Source organism: Panthera onca, chromosome C1 (genome assembly GCF_046562875.1).
Source record: "Panthera onca isolate mPanOnc1 chromosome C1, mPanOnc1 haplotype 2, whole genome shotgun sequence".
NCBI classification, from domain to species: Eukaryota; Metazoa; Chordata; class Mammalia; order Carnivora; family Felidae; genus Panthera; species Panthera onca.
This window is the reverse complement of record NC_138346.1, coordinates 94,282,106-94,297,385: the sequence shown is the minus strand read 5'-3', so window position 1 is coordinate 94,297,385 and position 15,280 is coordinate 94,282,106. Positions and strand designations below refer to the sequence as shown.

At 39.9% G+C, this 15,280-nt stretch overlaps 1 long non-coding RNA gene across 1 annotated transcript in view; it reads left to right on the top strand.

The window, feature by feature from the left end:
* LOC132673388 (uncharacterized) overlaps positions 1-15,026 on the top strand; it is a 38,556-nt gene extending 23,530 nt beyond the window's left edge. The window contains exon 3 of the long non-coding RNA XR_009608040.3: positions 14,848-15,026. This is a non-coding gene — a long non-coding RNA (uncharacterized LOC132673388). The remainder of the gene's footprint in view (positions 1-14,847) is intronic.
* The last annotated feature ends 254 nt before the right edge of the window (positions 15,027-15,280 follow it).

Genomic DNA, 15,280 nt, shown 5'->3' with positions numbered 1-15,280 from the left:
AAACACTTGAAAGAGGATTCTCAACTTCTTCTTAAAAATCTGTCACTGAAGTCTGTGGGTGACTTCAGATCTTTTGGTGGACTCTTCAACACTGCATGGTTGAATCAGTCTCCGGAAGATCCCTACACACAAATGCTAAGTTTAGGGCAAGTGGACTGAGTGATTCCTAGAGGAAATAAACTCTCGCCTGAGAACAACAGCTGAAGTAAAATCCCATAAGCCAGGAAAACAGTCACACAATCACAGTAACAGGTGGTCAGTTTCAAAACAAATTTCAAGGTCTGACTTGTGTGGCACCTGCTCTAGAACCACAGACAGCAGTGTAACTCTGTCTGGGTTTGAGTTAGGTCATCCCTGCCACACTAAAGGAAGATTAACTACGTTTATTAGCTGAGCTAAGGCATGGTAGGTTAGGTGACCGCCTCTGTAGTAACCCTTGGGTTCCCTGTCAGAAAGGACGAGGGAATGAGAGAATTTGGGAATCAGAAGGGAATGTGGCAATTGGCTAGTTTGATGCCCTTGATAGCTGAGCGAAGTGAAGCCCAGACAGGTACAGATTTGCTCAAGGTCACATGACCTATGGAAGCAGACCCCTCCACCCCCAATTTTATTAGGAAAAATTTCAAATACACAGCAAAGAATATTCGCAGGGAACACCATTACCTAGATTCTACTGTTACCATTAAACTTGTTTATCACATATCTATCTGTCTAACCATCCTTTGATCCTTCTACCTTATTTTTTGGATGCATTTCAAAGTGAACTGCAGACATCTATACTCTTTCCCTTAAAGCAGCATTATGTTTTATCATTATTTGTCTAATTGTTTGATACTTCAATTTTCTTTATGTTATGAAACCAGCCAAAATTAGAAAAAAAAAATCACTGGACACAATGTAAGTTAGCATTAGCTAGCTTGAAACGCAACCCAACATCCTAACTCCAGGGCCCTTCAGGATTCTTCCTAAGAGCAAATTCTAGAGGAGGCAGAAATACTGATCAGTATACAACACTGCATATGCTGCTGCTCCTACCTGGAATCCTGCTTTTGCCTGTTCCCCCAGGAATGACCTCACATGTCTGCAAGTAACAGAGGCTACTGTTATAAATGTAGTCCTGTTTTAGGAGGAAACAGTTATTTAAAAAAATCTGAAATGCCACCTGATTCCCAATGCCTTTCCTGAACCCTGAGTTTTGAGCTTTCTCATTTGAACCCTCACACACCTCCCTTGCCACTTTTCCTGCTTCATTCAACCCTTTTACAATTTAGTATGTCTTTGTTTATCTATCACTGGTACTGGTACTGCTACTGCTGCTATTACTATGGTTAATTCCTCTATGTGAGGGACCATACCTTAAGACATATTTCTGTATCTCCTGAAGCTCCTTACATAGAGTCAATGTTGAACATTAACTGGCTTCAAACTTCAAATCAGGGGCGCCTAAGTGGCTTAGTCAGCTAAGCACCTGACTCTTGATTTTGGCTCAGGTCATGATCTCAAGGTTTATGAGATCAAGCCCTGGTGGGGCTCTGCACTAATGGCACAGAGCCTGCTTGGGATTCTCTCTCTCCCTCTCTCTCTCTGCCCATCCTGTGCTCATTCTCTCCCTCTCAAAATAAAATTCAAATCAATGTTTGGGCAGTTTTGTGAAAATTAGATCTTAAGGACCTGAGGGATTTGTTTAAGTGCAGATTTTTGGACCTCCTACTCTCAGAAATGCTGACTCAGTAGGTTTGAGGTGGGGTCCAGGAAGCTGCATGCAGCTTGAGCAAGTACCCCTGGTGATTTCAATGCAGGTAGCACAGAGATTATTCTTAGAGAAATCTGCTCACAGGTACAAATTACCACTGGCTTTATCCATTTTTAAACCAACAGGCCCAATCTATCCGTTCCTTTGCTGGATCCGGGGATAAAGGTGTGGCTGTCACCGTGGGATGTGACAGTCACGGCATCATCCCTCACCACATCATGTGCTGTCAGTCACCACTTCTGCTGTTGCCACCAGCCCCCGAGTTTCCCTTTGTCACTTCCCCCTTGCCACCACCAACTGCCACTACCTCTCTTGCCCCTCACCCTCCAAGGCTGAGTCAGATCCACTGCAGAGCACTTGAGGAAACACATTTTGGAAGACAGGATGAGGGTGTTCACATTCTACATTCACAGCCTCATGTCAGGGAGAAAAGGAACACCTATTTCTGACCACGGCTTCTTCAGAAGTTCTGCAAACCTGGTTAGAAAGTTGGGCCCGTGGTTTGGAGTTCCTGCTGCCTTTGATTTTACAATGAGTGGAAACCGAAATTGAGTAACAGACCTCTTGCCCAAGCATTAAGGGCCACCACAAAGCATAGAGCAATCAATGGGACAGGAGCTCATAAGATGCAGTCACTCCCTCCTCCAGGCCCAGTGTTTCTGTGCAGGGAATGCCAATTGCACTTATCTCCAGTGTCTGGTATTAACAGTACTTTTTATATATGCTGAAATTTACTTTTTAGGTGCCCAAAGGATAGTAGTAAGAAAAACTATGGACCAGAGAGTTGTTTCATGAAGCATAAACTGAAATATGTTTTGAGTTGAATATACTTGAAATCATTTTCTTTAAGACATTCACAGCATTGTCTTTTTTAGTTCAATGTATTTCTTTATTGTGGTATTTCCCAAACTTCAACAGGCATCAGATTCATCTGAAGGGCTGGATCTCACTCACAGACCTTCTGATTCTCTAGGTTTGGGAGGGGCCAAGAATTTGCATTTCTAACAACTTGCTAGATGATGCCAATTCTGCTGATCTGGAGATCATGCTTTGGGAAGCACTGCTCTAATAGAAAGTAAAATGGTGCTACTTAGGCTATTTGCTGATCTGCCTGCCTTGTCTTCTTATATCACAATGGCTCATAGCAGTGATTCTTAGCCCTAGCTGCCCATTAGAATTACCTGTGAAGCCTTTTAAACATAAAGTCTGGGTAGCATGCTCAGACCCTACCTTAGACCCAAATAAATCTGTAGCTCTGGGATTGGGCCTGACAATTTTTGAAAAAGATCCCCGGATAATTCAAATGGGCATCCATGATTGAGAACCACAGGCGTATAGCAAATTCTGACCTTGTTCTGTGTTAACATATGATTCTCATTTGACAAATATTTATTGACCACTCAATACATGTGGTAAAAAATGACAAAGTATCTAAGAAATGGTCCCTGACCTCAAGCAGAGATAGATCGCATACCCAAACATTTAAACAAAAAGCTGGTGTGTGGTGAGTGCCAATTAGAAGAATAAACCATTACTGAAAACCGAAGGCTAGATGATCCAAGGTAAATCAATGCTGTACTAGAGCCTCACATTGTTTGCGATAAGTTATGTATGCCTTTGCCACACAGGAAACATATTCCTTTGGTGGGGGAAATTGCTCATTTATTGGTTCATTGAGGATGCTCCAACTGATTCACCATGGTAGGTGTGATTGAACCATGGAAATGATAGAACATTAAATCAATAGCTAGTCAGCTGGCAACTATTCCTCTGCTAAGTATGCTATTAAGGTTCCATTTCACAAACCCTGTGCTCAACAGAAGTGAAGATTTTTAGTGGAGAAATAAAACAAGAATTATGTTTAGAAACCACCTCAATCTGGAATTTTAAGTAAACATTTCTTAAATGTATAGAAAAAATACTTGAATTTATTTGTGAATTAAAAGCTAAGGATCTTAAAAAATGTGCACTTATTTATATCCACTGGAATACAAAATAATTTAATGATTCAGTGATAGCTGGCCCATGAAGGGGAGAGTTTATAGAAATGAGAAAATATCCTCTTTGGATATTACTTATGTATTAATGGCATTATTTAATTCATTGTGCTCTTTAATTCAGTTACTTTTTTTGAAATCTTCTTTTCATGTGGGGGACTTTTCCCAAGAATAAGAGATCCCAAGGACAACAAAAAGATAATTGTTTTCAAGAAAAGGAAATAAATACTTTTTAAACTGTTACATTTATTTCCATTAAAAAACACTGGGGGCAGCATTTTAGGCATTGTGGGAGATAACATGAATATGACAAAATAACTGGCTCTCAAGGAAACTTATAACCTAGTAGAAGGGAAAGATAAGTACCTATTTGAAGCAAAACATGATACATGCCTTCAGAGAAGAATAAATTTTAATGAGGCTTCAAAGAGCTGGAAGAAAAGGAGGTCAGGGTTCAAAGAGCCTAAGATAAGGCGTAGAACTGGGCTGCTGGTGCAATGCATTACTGCACGGCCAATTTTCAAAGGCCAGCTGTTCCCAGTCAAACGAAGACAGAAGATGAGGGTGGATGCAATCAATGGGAAAATCAGGCCACCCTCCCTTATTTTCCTGGCAATGTAGTTTCAAGATCAATAGTTTTACAATCTCATTTCAGGAAGCAGATGAAAATGAGTCTGATGCATTTTCTTTAGTTCACTTCTTACTAACAAAATCCAATTTAAAGGATTTTATATGTTGGCTATATGGCCACTAATATTTAATAAAAATGTCTAACCTCATTAGTATAATCAAAGAAATGAAAATTAGAATAACAATACAATGGCTGTTTTTGGCTGATCAAATTGACAAAGATTTTATTTATTTTTTATTTTTTTTAACACTTGTTTATTTATTTTGAAAGGGAGAGAGAGTGCTTGTGTGCAGGAGGGGCAGAGAGAGAGGGAGAGACAATCCCAAAGGGCTCTGCACTGACAGAAGAGAGCCTGATGTGGGGATCAAACTCACGAACCACGAGATCATGACCTGAGTCGAAATCAAGAGTCAGATGCTTAACCAATTGAGCCACCAGGTGCCCCTCAAATTGACATAGATTTTAGATGACTACCAAATGTTGGGACCTCCTCCTCCTGCCTGTAGAGTGCTCTTGGGTCTGCCTTGTTTGCCATAGCTGGAGGACAACCCATATTCTACAGTTATCAATTCTAGGAATATATTCTAAGGAAATAGTATATATATGTGCAAATACTCATGTATGAAAATATTCCTCAGTGCTTTGTTGATTATTGGGAAAAATCAGTAAAGCAATAGGCCCAACAATAGGTTAATAAATATAAAATGTATTAGGCTAGGAAAGGAACAGTAGTGGTGCACTCACCTGGAAACCTAGAAACCGTGGTCTTTAAAAAAAATCTTCCTGAGTGTTTTAGGTAAGTCAGTCCCTTCTACCCAAGATCAATCCCCTTCCCTTCATTATCCCCTCTTCAGATATTCTGTATTCCTCCAAATAAGACCAGGTGCTTTATGTGCCCTGAATTGGTCCTCTACATTTTTTCTGCCTCCTTGCCATTGCTCATGCCTTTCTCTGTGTCTGAATGCCTTTCTTTAATCTCTGAGGTCTCACATCTTCAAGACCCAGTTTTGTAAGCCCTACCTACGTGATGCGATAATGATATTCCCCTACATCAGCTAGACAGAAGAGTTTATTCTCTTCTTGTACCCTCAGAGCAATTTGGTTATCTTCTATGGCCCTTCTCACCCTCTGTACTATATTAGAATGATCTGAATATATATATATATATATATATATATATATATATATATATATATATATATATACTTTATTTTCTCTATTAGATTTTGAACTAACTGAAGATAAGGGCCAATCTTGCTCAGATTTATATCCCCTCATAGTTATAAAGCATGTTGGGTATGGTTGTTGAATGAGGGAATGAGTGAGTAAATGCTACAAAAATGCACTTGAAGCCAAATTCTAATGTTCTCCATAGACATAGGATGAACTTGACTAGTGCTGAAGATGCTCTTTGGTGCCTCCATTTTGTATGGTACGGGGCCTGAAACCTTCCATCTGAGCCATGGTGATGAGAACAGTGAAGACCAGGACTGAGGAGGAGTGGTCTGAGGGTGGAGGCCAGGATGATGAACCAAAACTACAATTGTCCCCCATCCTTACCTCCTCTCCTACCCAATTATTGGAAGAGCAATAGGTTAGAATTGTAACAAGGAGGGAAAACTGATGAAGACTTTTGCAAAGGAAAGTAAGCACTTCTGATCAGTTATCAGTTCTTTGACCATCCCAATAACATATGTTTTAATCAGTAGGTCTTAAAAACAGAACATTTGTCAACAAAATGAAGAGAAGAGATTAGCAGATAATTGAGGGGCAAAATACAAATGAAATATTTTCAATGGGGAAGAACGGACTTTGAAAGAGTTTTAGTGATGCACATTGATTTATACATTCCCAGATTCAATAGGCAGCATAAATGCCATTCATGTTGATGGTGCAAATGCCTTGATGCTATCAGTAAGGAAGTTAATAAGCTGAGCAGCTGAACTACTATTCAAAATAGTGAAGCTTAAGTCTTGCTAAGGCATTTTCTATCCCCACCTGGTATAACCTACATGTCCTATTATACTTAGCAATACACCTGCTGGCTTTTGTGGGCCTTCAGGAAATGCCTTTACTTCCTGAAGAATGCAACAAACTACAACACAAACACCACCATGGCCAGCTGACACTAGACTGTAAACTGTAGTTACCTCTCTAAAAGGGTTAGGTGCTTGGGTGATTAGTATTTGTAGGTTGTGCAATGGCCAAGTTCACGAAGGAAGTTCTTACATTAAAAAAATAATAATAATAAAAATAAAAAAAAATAAAAAAAAAATATATATATGCTAATCCACATAGTATGGATTCTATATATGTCTTATGAATCCATGTATATGTGTATGTATGCATTTATAATTTTGGTGAGGGGCGTTACTTGTTTTCTCATAAAGCTCCCTAGCGTGACAAAATTAAACCTCACTGGAATGGATTATTTTTATCAGTAAACAAAAACAAAAACTGCTTTTCACCAGACAAAGCCTCGGTCCCTCTGTCAAGCAACAGTGATTTACCGAGCTAACATGTGAGCAAATGGGAAATACTATATTTCCAGACTTGGGTAATGAATAACCTCTGAGGGCTTGAACTTTTCTCCGTTCCCACAGACTGCATCCACAGAGCGGTGCTCTTGCCCTGAAAGGAAGGATTTACTCCGGTTTGGAAGGAAGTGGAATAAATAGAACTGGAAGTGGCAAGGTCACCTTTAATATCATATGAACTGCCTCTTAACAAGCTTCACAATTGCTTTGTTTCTTCCTCCCTGGGTTCTATAAACAGGCAAAGTCAAAGCAAACTCCTAGAGCACACAGTGCGTGGAGGAAGCTCCCAGAGTGGTGAGGAAGGGGAGGCTGCAGGCTCCATGGGGCCCATCCCGCACGCCAGGGTTACAATTGTGTTATGGTGTGGTGGCCAGAAGGGAAAACTGCTTGTTTTTAAAGGAAGGAGTTATATTGTCCTAAATTCCTGTGTATAAAATATAGGACAAACAAGTTAGAGTGGGCATATTGGAGTATGTGGAATATATGGCATATTTGCCTTTCACTGGTCTTTTCCCTATTAACTTTAATTATCACATGGTGAGTGCATAAATACAAAAATGTTATTTTAAAAACGCTCTTCTCTAGGACCCTGTTCAGTTGGTATTCCAAACACCATGCAAGCTCTTTACTGGCATTCTGCTTCATAGAGAGAGTTTTCTTCTTTTCCAAGGTCCTTCAGCCACATGCAGTTGGGCTTCCCTTTATCTCTCTGTAGTTTTTCATTTCTTTTTAATGTCTCCTTACCGAGGAGAGGAAAGAATATCTAGTATGGAAAAGGCACTAACCATGTTGGGATGCCAGAGGGTTGGGCAACAGACAGGACTGGAATTTTGGTGTCCCGACTCTTAGTCATTCTTAGGTAGTCCAATGTATCAGTCATCTTGGAAGACAATATGAATGAGTAGTTCTGTCATTATCAAAGCAAAACAATAATTCAGATTGGGCTTTGAGTCTAAGGTAACTTGGCATGGCTTAAATACAAATTGTCAACGAAAGCATGAACCAAACAAAACTGAGTTGGTACTTTGTAAATTGTTACTTACTCCCTGTATGGACTCCCCACATTTGGCGAAGGTGTGTAGGAAAATCTCCCTTATATTTCGAAAGTGCAGTAAAGCTATGGAGTGTTGTAACTTCAAAAAAGTGTGATTAAAAGAATATAAGAAAGATACAATAAGAGTCTCTAAGGGGTAGAAAGAGGGCAGTCTCTGTCTAATCTGAATTTTGGCCATTTCTTTACACTTTCAAGATAATATGAGTTCTTGGCATTACAGATAACGGGTCAGAGCTGAGCTGTTGTGGAAACTGCTAGATGGAGCTAGAGCTGTTATGTGGCCAAATATTTTGATCTGTGGATAACATGCAATATTGAGAGATTCTGATCTCTGTTAAGTGTCCTAAATTGTCTACAGAGCAGAGCAAACATTGAGGCATCAGCCTAGACATTCTAACAAATGTGCTCTACTAAAATGCTATGCTCGAATGGACTTGACCAGGCTAATCAACCTCTAAAGTTCCTCCTGCATTATAATAGCTATAAGACAATCCCTGCTCCCAGCGCCACCCCCCCCACCGCCCCCACCCCCCACCGCGGGCTTGTAAGAGGGGTGGGGTGGGGAAAGGGCGAGCTCTTCCTTTGTCCTCTGACCACCTAGAACAGCATGGCTAATTGCTTTGTCTATCATTAAGAATCTTCAGTATATAGTGAGGTTGGAAGTGTGCACATGCATACATGCATGCTCACACTTACCTCATATCTTCACGTTTTTCACCTTTTCTAAAATATAACAGCAATGAATCCAGACTGAAACTTGCCACACCTTTCAATCCAACAACTCTTTTCCCTGAGGACAGTAGGGCATCATCCAAATGTAGTAGCTGGGGAGTTGTGCTGTTATTTCTTTTCAGATGACAAAATAGCAACACGCTTTAATGATGATGAAACCCAGTTCTATTTTTTCTTTTCCCTTGTAGTTCTTTTCGTAGCAGGAATCTGACACCGTTTACTCTTTGGGCAGTTAAGTCCCGCAAGTCTGAACTATGTGATTGCATGAGCCCTGTACCTTATTCATTAAGACTGCCCCCTTTGAAACGGAATTGATGAGTTTTCAGTGACCATTCGTAGCATTTGAGATCCATAGGCATCAGGGCTTGATGCATGGCCCTCATCTCCGTGAGCTTCTGTGCAATGATTCTCATCTGTCTTGGTTAGAAAGTGAATTAATCTTGACCTTGGCCTCTGGGGTGTGGTTCTCTGTCCTCTCACACATCTTCAACTCACTTTTTTATCAGAAGCACTTCTTGTTTCAGGCCCAGGCTCCCCCAATTTCAATTTCAGCCTTTTGTCTTTAAACTACATTGCTTTGATTTTAACCAAAATCTCTATTTCTGGTATTGTATATTATATTTCTAGAAAGTTCTCATTCTTTATAACTTAATTATATGGATCTTTAAGCTTTGAAGGATACTAAAGGGCAGAAAGAGATTGACAAAATACAAGTTATTATTAGGAATTACAAATCACTTAGCATTTCAACATCACTCATCGGATGTGGGCATTTTGTTGAAAGAGACCTTGTTTTGAACAATGACAGTGCAGAAGACCTTTGGAAGAAACAGACTTCCAACCAGATTTCTATTGTTACAGCATGCATAGGAAATTATCAATTATATTTTGTATCAATAAGATAATAGATTTAGAAATACTACCAGCAGAAAACTTGAGGTATTAGTGCTGTACCACCTCAGTCCAACGACTCAACTGTACTTATTTCCATCCATACTTTCTGTGGATGTAAATGATATTTGTATTTCACAATGGAAGTAAAATTGCTAGATATTCTTGTTTATGCCTTCAGTGGGCTGAAGAGTTGAAACATGGTGAAGCTCTGTTGGTTAGGAAGGTAATGAAAACTTAAGGTAGTTTTTGGATTCTTCTTCTTTTTTTAATTTAATAGATTTTATTTACTTATTTTTATTATTTTTTATTTTTATTGAAGTATAGTTGATACAGGATTATTATTATTAGCAAGCATTAGTTAAAAGTTAAATATAGGAAGACATCACACAAGTATTAAAAGTATTTAAACCATACCATCTGCATAAGGTTAATAATGAAACAATGTATGGCTACATTTATATTTTTACCAAATTTCATGGAGTTTTCATATTCAATTTTTGTGCCTCAGGCAGTGGCACATTGAAAGTAATGCTTGTCTGAAATGAGGAGCAGAACAATAATATTTCAGGTACACAGACAGTAGACATGGTTGGAAAATCACAGTTAAGTTGTTAGTTATTCATGTCAAGTTTAAAGCTCTCAGGTTCTGCTGATAGGCCATGCAGAGAAAATGAAAGGGACAGAATGGTCTCTAATAAGAACATTTACTACCATTGTGTCTCCAGCCCATTCCCACTCAGTGTGCTCTAACTTAATTGGCTCCTTTCATCCAGGCCACTTCAGGGAGGATGCTAAGTAGTAAGTGCACCCACCAGTATCTGGCCTTCACTCTGGCCATCAGTTCCATTTCATACTGCTACAAATGGAAATGCGACACATTTATTTATTTATTTATTTATTTATTTATTTATTTATTTAAAATGTTTATTTTTTTGAGGGAGAGACAGAGCGTGAGCGGGGAGGAGCAGAGAGACAGGGAGACACAGAATCCGAAGCAGGCTCCAGGTTCTAAACTGTCAGCACAGAGCCGGATGTGGGGCTCGAACTTGTGAACCCCGAGATCACGATCTGAGCGGAAGTCGGACGGTTAACCGACTAAGCCGCCCAGGTGCCCGTATTTATTTATTTTTTAAAATATTAAAAAAAAAATTTTTTTTTGACGTTTTTATTTATTTTTGAGACAGAGAGAGACAGAGCATGAACAGGGGAGGAGCAGAGAGAGAGGGAGACACAGAATTTGAAACAGGCTCCAGGCTCTGAGCTGTCAGCACAGAGCCCGACGCGGGGCTTGAACTCAGGGACCGTGAGATCATGACCTGAGCCGAAGTCGGACGCTTAACCGACCAAGCCACCCAGGCGCCCCTAAAATATTTTTTAATGTTTATTATTGAGAGACAGAGAGAGCATGAGCGGGGGAGGGACAGGGAGAGAGGGAGACACAAAATCTGAAGTAGTCCAGGCTCCGAGCTGTCAGCCCTGAGCTGATGCAGGGCTGGACCTCATGAACCTCCAGATCATGACCTGAGCCGAATTCGAATGGTTAACCGATGGAGCCACCCAAGAGCCCCTAGATATGCTCAATTTTGAAAACAATGGGATCATGGAGATTGTTAATATTGAGTTGGAAGTCAATGGTTGTGTTCTCCAAGGAGAATGACCGAATTCTATGACAACACATCCATAGAGAGGAATGAATGGAGATAGATATAATGGCACATAGAAAAATACTCTCACCACATACCATTGGTTTTGTACTATTCAGGTAAACAGGAGGGGGAGTAACAAGACACATTTTGGTGGTGGGAAAAGAATACAAATAGGGAGAAATAGAGAAAGGAAAGAATTTTGGAGGGACTGGTATGAAAGAAGGGAAGAGGGAATGGAACCAAACCCCATGGAGTAAGTGGAATTGCTATTAGAAAAGATTTTCTTTTGAATAAAAAAAACCTCAGGTACCTTCTAAGTATAAAAGTAATAAGAAAAGACAAACAAAAGAAAACATGGGAAGGTATAGTTATCCATAAGCGGAAGGAAGAAGTAGAAAAAGGCAAACTGTACCAAGACTATACCAGGTAACTTTTAATGTAGTAGAAGTTTTCTTAATTTTACTTTTTATGACTTATCCCTTAGAGAAAGGTCCCTGCTTTATTGAGTCAGTGACAAAGGAGCTGATTATAGATAGCTGCCTCACAGGAGACTTGAATCAAATGGCATTTTCCCTTTTAGAACTTAACTGATCTAATCAACTTATTTAAAAATTGCGCCAAAGCGCAAAATTTCCCCTAAGTCTCAAATTCTGTTAAACTACTTCGAGGAACTGAGAGTTATATTTTTATGTAATCTGTACATCAGAGTAATTTGTGAAGCCCTGGGAGGGAAATGTGAGTTGTGATGGTATCTCAGCTTGAAACACATGAAGAGGAACCTGAGGTCACACTCAAAACCTATCGGGAATTAAAGGAAGTGATTCCACTTGAAAGACCCTAATGCATGTCAAGACTGGAGAAAATAGGTCCCTCCCCAGAATGCAGAGAAAGGGAGAATTAAGACAGAGAGGTGATCAAGAGGGAAAACAGTTACATGTATTGTCCCTGAGTGAGTGAATGACTATCCTGTTTTGCTTCAAGTTCTGAATTTGGATGTCATTGATCTCCCATTCAAACTTCCTTTAAATTCATTACACCACTGAAGCCATGGCTTGGTTCCTTCATCAAGTTCACAGTGTAGGTTAATATGTGTTTTTATTGGACTGGGATTTCTACCAAGGTAGAAAGGAGCAAGCTGAGGGAAGATGAGCCTGACTTGACTGAGTCCAACCCCTCAGGAACACTAGGTTGCACCCTGCACTCGCCACACAGACCTTCCCAGGGAATCCTTCACCAGGCAGCAAAGGAAACCAGAAAAGCACAAAAGAGCTTGTCTGAAGAGCATAGGCTGGGTTTGGAACTAACTGGCCTTCCTCTGCTTCCTTAAATTCTGTATATTACTCTCTGATCACTTCTCATGGCTTAATAAAAGACAGGTTTCCAAATGGCTTATTAAGAATGTGGCCATAGTGTGCCTGGGTGACTCAGTTGGTTGAGCATCCAACTCCTGATTTCAGCTCAGGTCATGATCTCATGGTTTGTGAGATCAAGCCTCACGTCAGGCTCTGTGCTGACAGTGCAGAGCCTGCTTGGGATCCTCTCTCTCTCTCTTCCCCTTCCTCTGCTTGCACTTCTTCTCTCTCTCTCTCTCTAAACAAACAAACATTAAAAAAAAAAAAAAGGAATCTGGCTAAGGGGTACCTGGGTGGCTCAGTCGGTTGAGTGTCCGATTCTTGGTTTCAGCTCAGGTCATGATCTCATGGTTGCTGGGTTCAAGCCCCACTTGGGATTCCCAGTCTTTGCCCTCTCCCCTAGCTCTCTCTCTCTCTCAAAAATAAATAAATATATTTTTTTAAAGGATGTGACTAGGGGCACCTGGGTGGCTCAGTTGGTTGAGTGTCTGACTTCAGCTCAGGTCATGATCTCATGGTTTGTGAGTTTGAGCCCTGTGTCAGGCTCTTTGCTGATGGCTCGGCTCGGAGCCTGGAGCCTGCTTCGGATTCTGTGTCTCCCTGTCTCTCTGCCCCTCCTCTGCTTTCTCTCTCTCTCTCAAAAATAAACAAACATTTAAAAAATAAAATAAAATAAAATAAAATAAAATAAAATAAAATAAAAGAACGTGACTAAGAGCGAGACTGCCTGTGTTCACTTACAGGTGCACCTTGAATTGGATGTATGAATTTGGGCAAGTTACTTAACCTCTCTGAGCCTCAGTTTCCACATCTGCAGAATGGAGATAATCGTAACATCTACCTCCTAGATGGATTTTGTTGATTGATTCCTAGATTGATTTGTTGGGATCAATGTGTTAATATGTGTAACATGCTTGGAACACTGAAAGAAATATTAGCCATTAATGTTATTATAAATCTGTCTTTTCCACTGGAATATCAGGTTCTAGCAGTCAGGGAAATTTTGAAGTTTATTTATTTATTTTTGAGAGAGACAGACAGACAGACAAACAGATAGACAGACTCAGGCTCTCTAACAGCATGGAGCCTGACAAGGGGCTAGATCTCATGAACCCTGAGGTCATGACCTGAGCTGAAATCAGGAGTCAGGTGTTTAACCAACTGAGCCACTCAAGCACTCCCATTCAGGGAAAATATGTATGTCTAACCCTTAGCATAATAGAATATTCAGTATGTATTGAATGTTACAAGGTAGTATAAGTAGGTTTGGTTTTAGAGAGATGATCCACATTCCCTCTTCATTTACTTAGTCACTCAACAAATGTTTCTTGAACCTCCTAGTAAGCGCCAGGGATTCTGCTAAATATTGGGTGAACCAAAGGAAGAAGATCTCTGCCCTTGGAATTTAGTGGTAGAAATTATAAAGGTATAAACATAAAAATAAATTTATAATTATAATTTGTCTTAAGTGCTTTGAAGGGAAAGACTAGAGACCTATGAAAGAGAAGAACCTTTGTTGTCCTCAAATCTGTGATCAGCAATACCATGGGGAAAAGATACTAGAAGATGGAAGAGAATTTGTATATGTGCTCCCCATATTATGTTAAGAAATATGGGTAATCAAGGTAGAAACATCTCAATAACTGATGTTTTGCTGGTTTTTCTTATGCTTTGACTTAATCAACATATAATGCTCTCTGATGTCCATGGCTGGTTAGCTCATTTGATTAGCTAATGAGGTCAAGGTCAGAGGCCAGCATGGGTCAGTGAGCTTTTCTCCTTTCTGCGGCCAGATTGCACTCTTAACCTCAGTCATCTTTCAAAAGTGTGCGTTTGGTCACAGGAAGGCTGTGTCAAGAGAATGTGGATGGGGAGCCCCCAAATTACCCTCACTGATAGTTGCTCTCCACTGGCATTTTCTAATACTTATGATAGTATGCTATAATTTATTATTCTCTGTCACTAGTTAGGGTCTAGTTCTATTTTTTTTTTTTTGACAGAGTTAGCCAATAATTTCTACAGCCAATAATTCCCCCCCCCCCCCCCCCCGCCACCCCAGGAAAGAAAACTGCCTTTCAAAATATTCAAACCATTTTTAAACATTATGTCTACTGGATGGAAGTTATAGACTAGAGCAGTGCTTCTCCAATAGTAATGTGCATAAAAACACCCGAGGTATTGTTAAAATGTAGATTCTGGCTCAGTAGGTCTGAGTGGGATTCACGATTCTGCACTTCTTCCTTACTCCCAGGTCATGCTGTTGCCGCTGATCCATGGAACATACTCTAAAGAACATGGGACTAAGCATAATTAGCTGAATCAAAGCTAAGTCTAGATTTTAGAAATACAGCGAATACAAAGCATGGTGAGTTTGACCACTGGTGCAACTTGCTGAAACTGTTTACTGTGTAAGGCACTTCACTGTTTATAGACAAGCTCTCTCCAAATGTTTTCTTTTAACTTTTTTTTAAAGTGTTCTATTTTTCTCGGGAGGGTAAGTCTAAGAAAGAGTTCAATATCCTTTAATTTTAGACAATGTATTTATTATATACAGTATACATGAAGCTCAAAGGGCTGGAGCTAGAGCTAATTCCATGTTATGCAACATAAAATGCCTTTGAAACACACAAAGCCTTTTGTTTTATGGTGGAGATTTTAGTTTCATCTTCAACTTACTTCACTGT